This window comes from Chelonoidis abingdonii, chromosome 8, assembly GCF_003597395.2.
Source record: "Chelonoidis abingdonii isolate Lonesome George chromosome 8, CheloAbing_2.0, whole genome shotgun sequence".
NCBI lineage: Eukaryota > Metazoa > Chordata > Testudines > Testudinidae > Chelonoidis > Chelonoidis abingdonii.
This window is the reverse complement of record NC_133776.1, coordinates 42,432,613-42,451,126: the sequence shown is the minus strand read 5'-3', so window position 1 is coordinate 42,451,126 and position 18,514 is coordinate 42,432,613. Positions and strand designations below refer to the sequence as shown.

The following is an 18,514-nucleotide window of genomic DNA, read 5'->3' as shown; positions in this document are numbered from 1 at the left end:
TACTATGGACCATACAATATGTTAGATTTTGATAATCTAAAATACTTGCTTCTCATGTCTTTGTTGAAGTATCTGCTACAAAAGTATATGAAGAGTCTCTCCTATTTACCTATTTAATTTAAACAAATTTAAGAACAGTGCTGTGGATGCTTACAAAGGGTATCAATGTCTTATTGCTTGGTTTTTAATGCTGTTATAAACACTTTGGTGATTCATTCTATTTTCTGTTGCCAAAGGTAAAATGTGCATCTTCAACTTAAAAAAAATAAGCATTAAAATACTTTGCATATGACAGGGATAAAAGATGTTTCCTTTTTTGTAAGTAAGTATAATATCTGTCTGTTTGAAAATGCAATGGCACCAGCATGGAGTGATTTGTCATGAGAAATGAGTGTAGTAATAGAAAAAATTAATATTTTCCTTGGTTTTTTTTGTCACGCTTAGCAGTAGAAAGGGGTTGGCGATTTCTGGATATTAAGGTTGAATGACAAAGGTGCTTGTCTTGCTGCAAAGGAATGTTAAATATGATACACTGTACCCTATTTTGCTAACTTTACCATGTGTGGTATTTCTGTTAGTTGTGAAGTCAACTCTTTCCTGTTTTCTCTCAAAGAAGAAATGAAGTATACTGACCCATATTTAAATGCACAAAATAAACAGGATCCCCTCAGCAGGAGAGGCAAGGTTTCTGACCTCTAAAGCTATCTGAAGAGACTTGTTAGAACTATGGTTTCACTAGCTGAGCAGCATGAACCTCACTTCAGATGGAAAGGATACAACTCGTTCTGTGATCCCCAGAGAGGAAGGGCAGGGAGAACATATAAAAACAGTGGAATGTAGATAACTCTGATCACTCTATGAAAAAGGTAAAGTTCAACTTTCCTTTGGACAAGGCTTAAAGAGCTTTGCAACCTAGATAATCCATTCTGAAACGTTGCACAGACGTGCTTATTTTTAAAGAAGTAGTTAGTGAATAATGTTGCTTAATTAAGCAAGCTCAATATTCTTCTGCATAGTAAGAATCCTACATTGTGTCTTCAGTCTGTTCGCAGCCTTGGTAGCAAAACTGTCAATCGCTGGCCAGGATATGCCCCTCCTGTTGCAGAGCCTGCCAGCTGAAATGACTTCCAGGGCTATTATGAACACTGTATCTCTCTAAATGAATAAAATCTTGTGATTACATTTGTCATAGGTTTCACTCCCACTCCGGACTTTAAAGTACAGATATGAGGACCTGCATGTGAACCCCCTAAACTAAATTACCAGCTTAGATCTGGTTTTGCTGCCACCACTCCCAAGTACTAACTCTCTTCCCTGGGTAGTCTTGAGAGACTTCTTGACCCATTTCCTGGTGAACACTGATCCAACCCCTTGGATATTAACACAAGGAGAATTTAACCATCCCCCTTTCTTTCCCCCACCGATTCCTGGTGAGTCCAGGTCCAATCCCCTTTGATTTTTCCTTGTGTTAGAATCCATCAGGTTCTTAAAAATAAAACTTTTTATTAAAGAAAAGAGAGGTAAAAGAAAAAAAACAACTCTGGGAGAGATTAGCAAACCAGCTACTCTCACAGACAACAGATTCAAAACACAGAGGATGTTCCCCTGGGCAAAACTTAGTACACAAAGGAATTCCCAATTTGATTACTCCTCTAATTGCACAAAGACAAAGTCACAAAAGAAAAACATAAAACTATTTATTCTTTTCTAAAACTTTCTATTCTGATAAGAGGTTGGTTCCTTCATCTTTTCCACTCCGGCTGAAACTGAAAACTGACCAAGACAACGGAAACTTCCCTCCTTCCTTTTGAAACATCCTGTCCCCCCATTGGTTCCTCTGGTCAGGTGTCAGCTATGCTAGGTGAACTTCTTAACCCTTTACAGGTAAAAGAGGCATTAACCCTTAACTATCTGTTTATGACAACATTGCTAACGTAAACTATGAAAATACCTGCTAGAATGGACTGAGTACAGGAGAAGCCCAACTCTTTACCTTATACTGCATGTCTCGTGTATATATAACCCGCTGATCAATCTAAATATCAAAGGATTTTTAGACTTTTTATCTCGTGCATAGAGAACAAATAATGAGCTTGATCTCCTGAATTTTTTAATTTTTGGCTTGAAATAGTTGTCATTTGGACAGACAGCCAAGTTATGCCATAGCTTTCATGTTGGGCTTGATGGTCTGGGGCAGAAGAAGTGTATGACTCTTTCTTTTTTGTGATGTAATGGATATGAGGGCAAGTTCATGGATGACTGCTGAATTGGTCATGAAAGCTACTTTGTCAGCATAAAAAACACTGTACTGGGGCTCAATGGACAGAGATCCTAATTGCAGTATTCACCATTATACTGTAACTAATTATCAGGACATAATTAGCTGCAGTATAGTTTTATAGAGTTTACGCATGTCCCTTTCACGTTATGATGACACACAAGCAAGACCCCAATTAGTTTCTTTGATACCATGAACTAAGTGCACCTACTTAGTGTCTTATAGCTAGTGATCACTTACTTAATTCCTTTAATTTAAAAAAAACAAAAAAACAAAAAAAACCTCCTTATGAACCATTAAAGTATTACCTACTCAATATAATGTTCAGTGGCAGTGGTAATGCCAAAAATAACAACTGAATTCCCAACTCATTGTATATAGGACTATAGATATCCTAAATGAGTGCAGGTTGGTAATTCATTTTAGTGGTTTTTCCGTGTTCTTGCATTTCATATACAGCAGCACAGCCTAGCCAGGGAAATAATCCTTGTATTCACTCAAGGGGGCATATAATTTTACATGACATATTTTTAACTTGAACATTTCAGCTTTTTAAAAATAAAAACTGTTTCCATGGAATGGAAACTTTAAAACTGTTACTTTTAAACCATTAATAATTTATTTTCTTTCAAAAATGTCAAGACAAGGATATGTTGCCCCTCAAAGTGAAGTCAGTGAAAGAACATCTCCAGTTCGTTGTCTGCAGCAGTAACCTAAAGAGAAATAAAACCAAAAGCAATTTTTTTCAAGGTGAATTTAATTCTCAGGAAAGGTGGTAGATTAACAGAGCTAGATGTTGAACTCTGTTTAGCCATATAAAAAAATGCAGTGGCAGCAGTGCAGATGCTCTCGTTTCCCTGTCACTGTGTTTCATGCTTTTTCAGGAGAGTCCATCTGCAGATGCTGATTCAGTTCTTAGCCTCTCTGCCAAAACTGCTAACTAGGTAACAAAGGAATAAATGGCGACCTGTCAATGGCAAGATTATTAACTCGTTTCACAGAGGATGCTGAACAGCCAGCCATCAGCTGATAATGACTTTCTGCCACTACTGAGCTGTGTCAGACTTGAACCAGTTACCTAGAGGTGAAAGTCTTTTATCCTATTACCTGCCTCTTGAGCCTTTCTCCTAAAAGCATTTCAGTAATACTTCTTTATGTACAATTACCAAGTTGTTATGAGAGTTCATCTTGATTTTTATCTGTGCTAGTGTCTAATGTTTATATTTCTAATTCAAGAAGTTTAATAGGGTTGTGGTACATATTGCAGTGCTGTCTAAGAAACATGAAGTTGGTTACACCACAGCCATATGGCATACAAAAGAAAGGGGTTAGGATTCCTCCTGTCTTAGTAAAGGATTAGAAAACATGTCTTATACGATAGACTCAAGAAGCTCAATCTCTGGCCTTGGCTACACTCACACTTTACAGTGCTGCAAGTTTCGCGCTCAGGGGTGTGAAAAACACCCCCCTGAGCACTGCAAGATACAGCTCTGTAAAGCGTCAGTGTAATCAGCGCTGCACGCTACACCCGTAAAGGATATGGTTTACATGCAGCGCTGGGAGAGCTCTCTCCCAGCGCTGCCGCTCTGACCACACTCACACTTCAAAGCGCTGCCGTGGCAGCGCTTTGAAATTCGAAGTGTAGCCATATCCTCTGTACTTTTACAAAGAGAAGTTAAGGGCAGGGTTGCTAGAACGGTTTGTATAGCCTGGGTGCTGAGAGTCATTGAACCAAACTGTAAACCCTGTATATGATGGAAGCCACTTCAAGCCATGGGGTGCAGCAGCACCCCCAGCACTCCTAGTTCCAGCACCTATGATTAAGAGGTGACTTAATAACAGTCTAAAGTGCCTACATGGGGAAATATTTGTTAATGGGCTCTTCAGTCTTGCAGAGAAAGGTATAATGCAATCCAGTGGCTGGAAGCTGAAGCTAGACAATTCAGACTGGAAATAAGGCAGAAATTTTTTAAGTGAGGGTAATTAAGCATTGGAACAAGTTACCAGGGATGTGGTAGATTCTCCATCACTAGGCATTTTTAAATCGAAATTGGATGGTTCTTCCCCCTCCCCCCCCCAAAACAAAAAACAAAAATCTGTTCTAGGAGTTTTCTCAGGGAAGTTCTATGGCCTGTGTTGTACTGGAGGTCAGTCCAGATAATCACAGTGGTCCCTTCTGGCTTTGGAATTGAGGAACACCTCATGCCTGATGATCCATTAGATCATATAGGAAGTAACAGCTTGCCTGCATAATTAAGGGACATATATTTCCCTCTCTGTCTTCATCTCACTGTGTCTGCAGCTCTTATTGATCTCCTTAGAAGATGTGTATGTGGATCAAGGACTGCACATGGCTCTCAGGATACCACATGTTAATATCAGAAGAGTAGCCGTGTTAGTCAGGATCTGTAAAAGCAGCCAAGAGTCCTGTGGCACCTTATAGACGAACGGACATATTGGAGCATGAGCTTTCGTGGGTGAATACCTACTTCACCGGATGCATGTAGTGGCTCCAACCAAGTGGGTATTCGCCCACAAAAGCTCATGCTCCAATATGTCTGTTCGTCTATAGGGTGCCACAGGGCTCTTGGCTGCTTTCACATGTTAATAGTGCTTTGGGGGAAGGATACAGAATATTGGGTTTATGAAGGGAATACTCTTGACATGGCTGCCTGATCAATACTGTGCATACTGCAAGGAACTACTGGTACAACAAAAGAAAGTAGTTACTTCAAAAGGAAGAAAAATGGTTTTGGGTTTTTTTAAGCACATTTTTTGTATTTGTATTAGTTCTGCCACTGGGATTTCAGATTTACAGCAGACTCTACCTCAGGAAAAATGTTGCTTTAGTTTATAATGTTTTGCAGTCCTATAACACTTTTTGCATCTGAGAATCTTAAAGCTCTTTTCAAATATTGGTGAACTATGCTTTGCGGTATCTGTAGAAGTAAATATTGCTGTTAACATTTTACAGTAGGTGAAACTGAGACACAAGGAATTCAGTTAGGGCCTTGTTTTTACAAGTATTCAGCACCCAGATCTCTAGGGCCTTATCTTGAGTAGAACTTAAAGCTGTAATATTAGCTGGTTGAATTCATACCTGGACTTTAACCTGATTAGTTCAGCATATGTTAAAAGCAGTGGGGCTTGTCTATACTAGACTATTACAATGTCTTAGCCAGCATGTGATGACATTACACCTTTAAATCCTACAGTAGACAAGGCCCAACTTAAGTCAGTGGCACCTCTGGGTGCTCAGTACTTTTGAAAATTAGGCCCATAGTAACACCCTCAAGACTCCACAGAGGGTTTGTCTAGGTTAGGGAAAGGGTTGACTAACCCTGCCCTAGCCATTATCTATTTAACTAATTTAGACAGGTTAATACCTTTTGCTTCAATTTAGCTAATTGAGGTAGAACCTAATGGGAGACTAGGGTCAAGCTTGAATAGCTAAATTGAAGTACAAAGTGTTCACCTGCATCTACATTAGGGAAATGATTGTGATGTGGTTAGAGTTAGCTAATTCAAACTGACAGGTTTCAGAGTAGCAGCCGTTTTAGTCTGTATCTGCAGAAAGAACAGGAGTACTTGTGTCACCTCAGAGACTAACAAATTTATTTGAGCATAAGCTTTCGTGGGCTACAGCCCACATCTTTGGATGCATAGAATGGAAGACACAGAAAGAAGATATTTATACATACAGAAAACATGAAAAGGTGGTAGTAGCCATGCCAACTGTAAGAGGCCAATCAACTGAGATGAGCTATCAGCAGGAGAAAAAAAAACTTTTGAGGTGATAATCGAGATAACCCATAGAAGGTGTGAGGAGAACTTAACATGGGGAAATAGATTCAATTAATGTAATGACCCAACCATTCCCAGTCTCTGTTTAAACCTAAGTTAATTGTATCTAATTTGCATATTAATTCAAGTTCAGCAGTCTCTCTTTGGAGTCTGTTTTTGAAGTTTTTTTGTTCAAGTCTGTCACTGAGTGGTTAGAGAGGTTGAAGTGTTCTCCCACTGGTTTTTGAATGTTATGATTCCTGATGTCAGATTTGTGTCCAGTTATTCTTTTGCACAGAGGTTGTCCGGTTTGGCCAATGTATATGGCCAATTCAAACTCTTTTCCTGGTGTAGGCAAACTCAGAATGCACTCTCTTCACCTCCTTTGCAACAGGCAGAGCAAACTACATTCCCTTGCAGCACCAGCATATAATGAGGCACACCTGGGGGCAGGGGTTGGCCAGGAAGTTTTTGTACTACCGCTCTTTCCTAGGGGTTTCGCTGTAGTTGCCACAGAAACCTTGGGAGCAAATGCTCTCCCTGGGAATGTGCTACAAGAAAACTTATATCCCAGTGTGGGAATCCCCAGTAGCAAATTGCCTCTTTTTAAAATGTCAGATGAGTGATATTTAACACTGTTACAAGAGTATGTGACTACAGAGCCTCAGTTAAGCCTAAAATTAAAGAAAAGATGATCTTTTAAATTTAACTGATGTTTTTGATCCTTCATTAATCAGTTCTACCTACATATCTAAATGATTTTTTTTTTAAAAAATCATTCTATGCATTTTGCTTCAGTACTTCAAGGTTTTTAACTTCTAGGACTTATTATTACTTTTACATAATCAAAGACTTAACAGAGGCAAAAAGATTAATATTCTCTGCAAAAAAATTTTTATTAACAATCATATGATGGAAAATTGTCTTTTCATAATGTTACCCATGCCTAAGGAGTTTAGTTAATGTTGAGTGTCCACTCACTAGGAATCTTTCTGAAATGTGTTTGAAAGTGGGTATTAAATGTAATCATTCAATATTCCTGTGAGTGTGCTGTGAAGAAGCATAGCACTTCCATCGTAATTCACCATTAAACATGCATTAGCTAATGGACACTGAGAGCCCTATTTGTGAAGGACTTACTACATGCTTTGTGTGTCCTGCAAAAGGTCATTTTTCCTGCATTCAAATAATTCATCAGCCTTCCCGTAAAACTCTTGCCAGCTTGGGATTCTTTCCAAGCATGAGGAAGATGGTTGGAAGGCAGGAGAAATATGGAAACTAGAAAGTAGGGTGAAGAACAGGTCATAGTACAACAAAAAAAATCTTAGCACCAAATCCAGATGCCTGAGAAGCCTCTCTTCTATGTCCTGGTAAAAGTAGCTTCCCACCAACCTGCCCAATCCTGAATATGGTGACCTTTGTGCTACAAGGTTCTCTATGGGTGTTCAGTTGCCCTATGGTCAGGTCCTGCAGAGGCCGAGAGGAGGATAGCTCATCTCTTTTCCCCACTGAGGGGCTGCAGGAACTAATCCCTGAAGAAAAACCCCCATAGGGCAGAGAAGTGGGACATTGTGGTACAGGGGACTCATGGTAGGGTGTTAAGAGTGTGACAATATGTTCCAAACTCAAATTCCACATTGACATTTCCCAGCATGACTCCTGTGCTCCACAAATCACTTTGGTCACATATTCATAACTATAGTCTCCATTTTTTTAAATGTTAAAACTGGTTTTTGTGTGCAGACCTAGAGGGTATCCTTTATTACTTTGCCAGTTTCCGATAGCCTTACCCACATGGAATAGCATCTTGCACAGTGAGTAGCCTCACTGAAATTATTGGGGTAACTTGAGGAGTAAAGGCACTTCACATTGCTCACAATGTGATCAGAATCAGACCCTAAATAATCAGAGTATGTGCTGTGATACCAACATCAGTGATTAGGAGGACAACAACTTCTAAGGCTGCCTTCAAAACCATGGGGAGTAAGTGCTGAATGAATAGACTATTCAGGTCCCACGGCCAATGAGTCAATCCTATTGCTATAGAAATCAATGGGAATCTTCCATTGACTTCAGTAGGAGTTGGATCAGGCCCTGCCTGCTGATGGATGGTATTTCTGTACTAATGTGCTATCTCAACCCTTTCCAATCTTTGTTTGAGATGTGTTCAGTTGTTAAAAAAAAAAAACTCAGAAGATGAGGGAACAATTGTGGACACAGGATCTTTCAAATCTCTACAAAAGTAAATTAAACAATTCCATATGCAATATGTTGCTATATACTTGAGATGAGTTCATTAATTATAAAGCAGCCAACACATCAATTCTGCCATGTGGAAAACTGCAATTTTCTAAATGAAACACTTGTGAATAGAGCAGATTCACATTGTTTTTTTATTTTATTTTATCCATAGATTTGCCCTCTTTTGAAAAGTCTTGTAAACTTTTTAAATAGTTTTAAATGCTAAAGGAATATATAGCCTGGGTTCCTATTACTTTGGCTTTCTTCTTCTGCTAATGGAACACCAGACATTAATGAAATGTCAATGACTGTTCCTGCCAGTTCAATTCTCTGGCTCTATCTAATTAGAATTAAATGGTTAAGAGTGGTTAGAGAGACTAAATAAAAGGAACAAAAAGTTCATTCTTCCAAACTGTGTTCTTGCATTTGCCAAATCAATTTTAATTAGCTTCATAAAGATGTCCCGGATCTTCTCTGAAGTACAGTTTTGAGTCTTTTGCAGCACAGCAAGAAGCTATGTAATTCTGCTAGGCTTTATTTCAGCACTATTCAGGAATAGCCAAATGATACCTACTTCTGTAATTAACTACCTCAGATTTTTTTCAAATACAAAAATAGCTTCTCTATGGATAATTCAGTGGACAGAAATATGCAGATTTGTTGTTGTGGTGTAAAATGTTTAGACTATTTTGGTAGTCCCCTTGATTGTAATGAAGTAGACTGCTTTCAGATTGTTCCATTTTTTCCCCTGGGTCTGGTTAATTATGTAGAATAATTAGCTAGCTCTAAAACATTAAAGTTTAAAATGTTTAGATTTTTAAGTTACTAAAGGTTAAAAATATTGCTGGCTGCTAACCTTAATTAAAAACCCTACTATTAAAAAGCTGTTTCTTGTTGTCAGTGAATGGGATCCATGAAATGATTGATAGAAAAAGTCAGGAATGCTTAAAGGAGGAGGTTTGTAGTGAGCCTGTGATGGAATTTATGTGCAGCCATAGAATTTTCTAACCTATGTGTTATTCCAAAAAGCTGCAACATCAGGATGTTGTTTGAATCGTTTGGAGTCAGTCTGGGAAATATTTGGCTAATTTATAGTTCAAGAGATCAAAGAGAAATTGCCTTTTGGGACCTGGAACTCAGTGGGTCTCACTTATGTCTGACCTATTGGTACATATAGGCTAAACAGCAGCTACATAGAGCCCTTCATAGAATGTCCCCAAAATAGGAAGCCTTCTGTGGGAGCTGCAGAACTGGCTTTGCTAGCTCATACAAGAGCCCCTGGTGTAGGGGTAAATAGTGTGTGGGCCTTGAGCATATTGGGGGCATGCAGGGCTGACAGGAGATTTGGCCACAGCATCTCTATGATCCTGGTGTTGCAAGGCTCCCGGGGGCCATGGTCAAGTTAAGGTAGCATTCTGATTTGTCCTAATCTGCCGCATGATTGAGGGTGAGGAATACAAACTTGTCATCCTCCCACACTCTTGAGCTGGTATTGAGGTTAGTGCAGGAATTAATGTGTTCCAGAGAAAGCCTCTTGGAACGGGCAAAGTTCTAAAAACACGATGAAGACCCAGAGATAGTAGAATTGAAAAATTCTCTTTAAAACAAATATTGGAAGGGAAGGCCTGAGTGAATGATCAGGGCTCAGAGAACCAGGCTTCATTGAGGCACACAGTGTTTTGTAAGCATTGAAGAAATGAAGGGAATGAGTTCACTTCCTCTGAGATTTTTAGATAGGGTTAGGGTCTGCGTGTTTGCATGGCTGTTGCTGATTTTCATGGTTCTCCTTTATATAAGTTCTTTGTTTTGTCATGTGAATAGTGTTTGCTTTCTTTTAACATCTTTCCTCTCACTTGGTTGACTTTGTTAGTGTGTGTCTATATACTATAAATATACATCTGTGCAGTAGACATTATTACAATTGCCTTCAAAAGTTCTGCCTGTTTTATGGACAAATTCAGTTACTGAGCAGAATGCACTAATGCACAATACACATTGCACTCATGCACAATTTATAATGGGCAGTTATCTGTGGCAAACAAGTTCCCCTTCTTCTACAATGGGGGCTTTAATTTTCTACAATTTCATTACTTTATGGCATTAAACCAATACATGTGAAGAACATCATGTCTTGAAAGTCATACCATTCTGGAATATGTATAGTCTGTCCTGATTTGGATTTGGATTGAAGACTCTTTAAGGAAAACGCAAGATGCCATCGGAAGTAGTGTCGGTGATTCATACTCTAATGTCTGAGTCTGTACAGTGCTGTGGAAAATGCTGTCCTTTATATGAGACCAAAAATTAGTATCTCATTACAGAATTCACAGCCTCTTTAACAAGAGTGGAAGAGTTAATCTGATTGTTATAGACAAATTCAAATGAGGTTTATTGAATTCTGCCTACCTGGAAAATCTCCTTCTAGGCTTAAGTAGTGAAGTTTATTTTTCACTTCTCAAAAACTGTTTGAGACTATTGTTAATACAGAACGGTTATAATGACCTGTAGGGTAGAACATAGCATTAGAGAGGTAGGTGAGAGATTGCTGTACTAGTAATGAGCTTTTTTCTTAATATCTTTTTAAAGCACAAAATGGCTCAGGAGCTACCTACCTGAGGGGGTTGCTTCTCTCCCTGTGCCATACTGCCAAAGGTGAGATCAGCAGTGGGACTCCAAGTCCAACTGGAGTCCTGTTGGTACAAACAAGAGAGAGGCTGCCAGCTGAGTACTCTTTGTGAGTAAGGGCCCCATGGCACAAATCTGATGACCTTCAGGCTTCCTGCCCCCCGTCCCTCTCCAAGTCATTTCCAAATGTAGGATAGGGTCAGGAATTATTCACGTGGAAGGGGGATTTGTGGTAGAATATTTAAATTGTTGCTGTATCATCTGAAACATATGAATAGTTGCCCTTTTTAGCATTTTTTATAACTCCAAATTGCCAATCACAGCACTACATAAACATATATAATTGATTATTGTACCCCAATGTGGGGAAGTTCTGGGATTGGTCTGCTTGAATATCTATCATTCCTTTCATGGTCTACACAATGACCAAGTACCATTTCTTTGGGGTGGCTGGGGGGGGGGGGGGCAAAAGGGGAATGGAAGAAAACCAAGATTGGATTTTAACTCTTTAAACAAGAATAAAACAAACTGCTTCCTACATCACCCTGTTTTGAATTCTGAAGCTGTGCCCTCAAGAGTCTGTGTAACTTACAAGCGAATTTGTATGTTTGCTTCAATTAGAGATGGATCTAGCCCACTCTCTAGACTAGTTCTCAGTTTCAGTGTTATAGAAATGTCTCAAATGGTAGAAATCTTATGATAGCAGTTCTTCTCACAAGATTTTCACCTTCTTGGGCCAATATTTCATGACAACACCTGTTTTCATAAGAATTGAATTGTTTTGTAACTGGCAAATAAGTCTTTTCCAGTTTTGAATATGATTCAGACCCAAAACTGTAAGGCCTAGGTCAGACTCAGTGGTGAGGAGGCATTAGACATAAATGCTTAACATCTGAAAGGCATCTGAACTTGAGGAGCTAGTTTAGGCCCAGTTTCAGTTTCAGTATGCCAGTCAAAGGGCTTGTCTATAGAGAGACACTGAGACTTCTTGCACAGCAAGCTGAGGTGTAAATCTATAGCTCAGTACCCTGCCATGTACTAACTGATCATGTATGTTTCATCCACAAAGTGTGACACCGAATGCAATTTAACTTGAACAAGTGAAACTTTAGTTAAACCCTGTAGATTGCTCTGTCCATATGGCTGTGTTAGGCTGGAAATAATTCCACATTCCTTGTTCAACTGTTGTAAACCATCAACAACAATATCTCCCCTGACTCCAGGTCCACTGATCATAATGCATTGTGGACCCTGCTGTTGGTAGTGCTTGGTAGTGTGCTTTGATGGGCTGTTGTTTGAAACAGCAGTACATCAAAGCACACTGGAATTTTTAATGTGTGGTATCAAGGTAGATTTACACCCCAGCACACCAGGTCAGTGCAGACAAGCCTTAATTTACACAAGTACATTAAAAAGAAACTTTAAAAAATGAACGGAACACAAAAACCTTAAATTCCCTAACCTCTCCCATTAAAAGAAATTTAAACAAGATTAATGCAGTGCTATTGTAATTGAATCTCAAAGATAAATTCTAATCTTTCCTCAGGGGACAGGACAAAGCCCCTATTCTCCCTATCCAGTACCTCCAGAATAGAGGAAACTTGCTTAGAAACTTCATTTTGAGTGACAGTACTAGAAACTGAATTGCCATCTTTGAAAGCAATAGGTAGTATATTCTAATCCCCTAGGAAGTTCAGTCACTGAGCTGGCTTTAGCTGAAATAATATAATTGTAGCTGCTTTTGATTTGTCCCTATAAAGTTATCTCCATCTTTACCATATTTGCAGAGTTTTCCATTAAAGTGTTCTGACTATACACATGAGAAGAAGATTGTCACACAGAATGAGAGATGTTAATCTGGATTTCCAGAGACAGTGTACCAGTAAAAGCCCTTTATTGAATGTGTGCTAAGTCAGTCTTTTTTTCTGCTTAATTAACTTTATTAATATTAAAGACAGCCTACAAAACTGGCACTTCGTTAATTCTGGGGATCTTAACTCTAACACTTTTCTTGGGAACCAGAGGAAATTTATATTATTGTGAATGTTCTGGCCTAAGTGAGGCAAGGGAGCTGATGTACTATATTTTTCTCCTCCACAGTAACTCTTAAGAAAAACAAAACAAACTGATCTGAACTACAAACCAGACACAAAAGGACCGTAGATCTGTTTCTTGTGAAATGGAAATGACTAGACAAGAGGGGAAAAAAAGTTGCATTTAGCTCTGTCCACTTTTTTCCTCTGGCCCTGTATGTCATTCCTCTTGAGGATACTGGCAGCTGAACAAGGCAGCTGCACTCTTTGCCAGAGGCTCTTCTGACCATCACCCCCCCCCCCCGCCCCCTATCTCACATATGGGGCCCAAGGAGAAGCTGATGCTAATTTGCTGACTTGTGGAATATATTGTTCTTTGCAGGAGCATTTGGCTCACTCCACCGGCAGGTGTGTTGCCTCTGGGTTTAGTCGCTGGTTAGGCTCAAAGTCTTGCATAGCAGAGTACCTTTTTTTTTTTTTTTTATAAATCCCTCCTTTAAATTAGTGAGAATTCGCACACTAAGCAAGGTCTTGTACTTCTACCAGGCATTTCTGAGGAGCCATGGTTTCACTGGTATTAGAACCCTGGCTAACTAGATTGACACTAACTTAGGTATGCCTGCATCTTCTACAGTCACATCCCGTGACTGTGGTGTAGTCTGACTCCTCATATTGTTTTAAATGAATTTCCATAACAAAATAAAATAAAGATCCTATAGATAGATGTTACTTTATATCTGTCCCCCATGGAATCTAATAGAATTTTTGACCATATTGAACCCAAATTCAGTGTGTACCCACTGTTTTTCTGTCACTGAAAAATGTATACGCAGTATTTCACACTCAGTTGGATTAACTTTGTACCCTAATGCAATTCCAAAACTTTTAGTTACTTCCTTACAGGAATTTTGGGACTTAGCTAAGATAAAATAATAGAGCATAGACTCTGGTTTCACTTGGCTATCCGTTGCGCCTATTCCTTTAACACTTTTTTATTGCAATGGATTCTCTGGGTGAATGGTTCCATTCCAATGCAAAAAAGGTTTCAGGGACAGCGGACGTCTGTCATATTCCTCTAGAGAGAGTGAAAACAGAATGTATCCATTAAGCCTCACTTCCTGTTGTGAACGTGCTTTTATCCATCTAAACTTTTGCACCCCTCTTCTGTATTGTTCTAAGACTTCCATGAAATAATTCTACTCTACTTGATCAAAGATTTTCTCTGTATCTAATGGTATCTAATGGTGATAATGTACATGGGTCCTCCTCTGATCGGGCGGAATGGATAATCCCCCAACACTCATTGTGTCTTCACTATCTGTCACAAAATAAACCTGTCTCGTCTTAAGAGGGCAGTATTTTTTTAATCTGTTAGCCAAAACCTTTGCCAATATTTGTACATTGTGTTTTAATAGGCAAAATGGGTTGGTAGGAGAAGCATATTAGAAAACCTTTTCTTAATCTGATTAGAAAGCCTCATCAGTCTAACATGAAAAATCTCTCTTAAGATGTTTCATGAAACTTTGCAGGATTCCTATCTAAACTGAGGCCTTCACTTGACTATTTAAATCTGCAATAGTGGGCTCTACCTTTTCTTCCATGATGGCTTCTTCTAAGGTTTTCTAATCTGAGTCTATACTGAAAGATGAATAACCTGTATAGTTATAGATTTTTGGTGGGATTTTCAAAAGTGTTCTGTGGTCGTCAAACTGTGATTCTATTGCAGCCAATTGCCATTGACGCCAATGGGAGCAAAGTCCAGTCAATACTAACACTTTTGAAAATTCCACCTTTTGGCTGCTTATGGATAAGGCTACGTTTAGTAATGGATATTTTTAGTAAAAGTCATGGACAGGTCACAAGCAGTAAACAAAAATTCACAGCTCCATGACCAGTCCACAACTTGTACTAAATACCCTGACTAAATCGGGGGGGAGGGGGCGGGAGCAGCCCAGGGGTGCCATGGGTGCTCTGGGGGAGAGGGGCTGGCAGGTCCCTACCTGGCTCTTTGCGGTTCCCCCCTATGCAGAGGTGCGGCCAGATAGCTCTATGTGCTGCCTCTGCCACGAGTGCCAGCTTCACAGCTCCCATTAGGCAGGAACTGCAGCCAATAGGAGCTGTGGGGGCAGTGCCTGCGGGCGAAGGTAGTGCATGGAGCCACCTGCTGAGGGAAGGACATGACACTCAGAGCCCTCACCCCCTCCTGCACCCCAGCCCTGAGCCTCCTCCCACAGTCAAACATCTGTTGCTGCTGGGCGGTGGCCCAAGACTGCCTAGGCAGCGGCTGGTGTGGCTGGCCCAGGAGCTGTCTGAGCTGCTCAGGAAGCCCCTGGTTGAGCCATGTCAGCCATTGCAGAAGTCACGGAGGTCTCAAAAAGTCATGGAAACTGTGACTTCTGTGAACTCCGTGACAAACTCACAGCCTTGCTTATAGAAGGTCAGACTTGTACACATTGTGATTGTCGTAGCTTCGTACTCAGATTTGAACCTTAGCGTTCATAAACTGAGAAGCTAGCATGAAACCTTCTAAGCTTTTCCTACTTACATCTGATCTCGCTGCCACTATCCAAAATTTTCAGGGTTTTGGCCCCCTCTGGTCTCCCCAAAACCTTCCCTGGAGGGACCCCAAGACTCAGAAACCCTGAGCCTACAACAAAGGGAAATAACCCACTTCCCTTCCCTCTCTCTCACCCAGACTTTCCTCTCTGGGCTAACCTGAGAGTATTGATGCAATCTCTTTACATCACAATACCAAGAAGCATGTCTCCTTTATTCCACAAAGAGACAAACCCCAAATACAAGGAAACAGAAGAGATTCTATCTCTCCTCCCCCTTAGCTTCTTCCCGCCCTGGGACACTAGGAGAGTTAAACACAGAGTGTAGTGTTTCCCCTCCCCCCTGTCTTTCCTTTCTCCTTAACCAGAGAAAAACTCAAACAGGTTTTAAAAAGAAAGCTTTATATAAAAAAGAAAGAAAAAAGACTTAAACATATTCTCTGTAACAAGATGACAATACAGGGCTATTGCTTATAAGAAAAATATGAATAAACAGTCTGAGTCAAAAAGATATCCAATTTGAAACATTCCAGCAAGTTACACACATGTAAATACACCCAAAACAACATAAAAGCCTATATTGTTTTTCTACCTGTACTTACAAGTTGGAAACAGAAGATTAGAAGAAGAAAGAAGCTTCTCATAGCTGAGAGACAAACAAAAGACTCAGAGTCCAAAAATTCCCTCCCTGACTTTGAAAAATCCAGTTTCCTGATTGGTCCTCTGGTCAGGTGTTTGGTTCCCTTTGTTAACCCTTTACAGGTAAAAGAAACATTAACCCTTAGCTATCTGTTTATGACAGTGATAGTACTACAAATATATAGTATTTGCTTCCTTTGGGTGCCTGATATCTGATGCTGGCCATTTGCTATGTGGGAAGAGTATGTTCCCCCCACCCCCACCCCCTTCAGGAAATATTTAATTTCTGGGCCAGATGTTTGTCCTGTTTATTTCCTTTCTCATAATATTTCTGCTCCCTATATCTAAATACTTTTCCAGTTTGATCTTTTTTTAAGCGATATAATTTTCCTCTTGCATTTTTCAATTGTTGAAAAATATTCTTTGATTCTAAATTTATATAACCATTTTAGCCTATTTGTTTCCTTAAGAGGTAGTCTGTTTTTTCTCTTTAAATTGGGAAGCTCTGCTAATTTTTAACTGATCTTTTATTACAATCTTGACTGCATTCCACTGTAGGCCTCATCTAATGTTAGCTTGATTGTTACATTTAAAGTATTTAAGGTTGTCTCTTTATTGACTAACATCTTCTCTTAAGAGATTCTGCAAAAGGGTAAAGTGTGATTGACATGAATAAATGTTGGGTGGTTGAAGCTAGTTTGTTAGGTAAGATGGGAATGGTATGAGATCTGACAATTTGTTGTTTCCAGAGGTGCTACTCTCAACTAACTGTAAGAGAGAATAAGTGATGACAACATGCCATTGCACATTTTATTTATTTCCAGGTAGGAGAAAAGTATATATATTTTTTTATCATTAGGACTCTAGCCATCTTTCTAAATCTGTTGATTAAGATGTTTGACTGAAATAGCACTTATTCCTTTGCCCTCAGAAATGTTGTTTTCAAACGTATGACATTTTTTTGTTTCAGTGTAGAAGTATAACAAGTTCATCAAATCAAGAAGAAGCTGTAGGAGAATTTTTTTTCTACACTGGGTTACGACCATGTGTGGATAATACGGCAAACATTTTTGCCAGTAAGGTTCTTTTTAAAAGCATTCAGGGGCCTTCCTTGTCTTTTCATTGCTCTTTTATTTAAACTCCTATGTGTGGGGGGGGGGGAGGGGAGGGGAGGAAAAGTGTACCAACAGCTCTTTTCTTTTCTAACGTTTTTTACAAGAGGATAATATGTCATTGCATGTAAGGCCTTCTGTCATTTTACATTATTAACTATAATTGAATTAACTATTCAGTTTTTATATTGCTACTATTTTGTTTAAACAATCAAGACATTTGCCATATAACATCCATGAATGGGAGACACCGTCTTATTTTGTTAGTGAATGCTGGACATAAGAAATCTTACAGACAATGATTTGTTTTCTTGACACAACTAGTTTTTATATTACTTGCTCTTTTCAATTCTGGTGTTTTGCTCAATACCAAGCTTTTTTTTAAATTCTGATTCATCCTGACCCAATACAACAATATGAAAAAAGAAACACCCCTTCTTCATCTTCCAGCTTCCCAGACAGCATTTTTATGAGGGGATATACTCACCCATCTGTGCTGCAGGTCATGGAAAGCATTAACCACTACTAGGGACACTGAACCCACAGCCATTAAAGGCAGGTCTGTTATCTTTCTGTGGACCAGAAGTGAGGGATTTTACTGTTTTCCCCAGAGATACCCTATCCAACTAAACTGGTTAACTGCACCTTGCCTCCCCCCAGTTTAGGAGGGTGCTCTCCTATATGCTTTCCTATTCTCTCTCTTCCTCGCCCCCTCCTCAGCTTTACTGTCTAACATTTAGTTCATTTAGTTGCTTCATGGTTGTTTGCAATAGATAATCTCTTACCTTTATATTGATATTTTAATTGTCCCTTGATTTGAACAATTAAGGTTCATGTGATTCATATGCCCAGTGATTACAGTCAACCCATTCCAAATCCTCCATTCCTTTCAGTGTTCGAAAGTGACACTAAAGTTCTTTGTGCTTCCTTTTCTTGGCAGCCTTCCATGTATTTTTTTTTTCTTTTGCTTCTCCTCTGCATTGTCCCACTGACACTCAATTTGTCTTTCCAGAAACAGCCCCAGGGATTTTAAGAACTTTTTTCCTTTATTTCAGACTTTTAGTAACAAAAGTTTTACTGAGGTAGAAATATATACATTTCAATAGGAAGCCAAATCTGTATCATTTTGCTTTTTCTTAGGTCTTAGGTTACCTCTCCCACTTTTCTGCACAATCTCAGGGTTGTAGCTTATAAACCTGGTAGCAGATCTTTTGCTCCCTAGCTTTTTTTATCAGGTGCTAATGTTGG

At 39.3% G+C, this 18,514-nt stretch overlaps 1 protein-coding gene and 1 pseudogene across 1 annotated transcript in view; one reads left to right on the top strand and one right to left on the bottom strand.

Annotated features, from left to right (window-relative positions):
• The window catches only part of CLSTN2 (calsyntenin 2), a 693,642-nt gene that overhangs the window by 48,759 nt on the left and 626,369 nt on the right, over positions 1 to 18,514 (top strand). The window lies entirely within an intron of this gene.
• LOC142047223 (uncharacterized) overlaps positions 1 to 18,514 on the bottom strand; it is a 30,344-nt pseudogene that overhangs the window by 11,495 nt on the left and 335 nt on the right.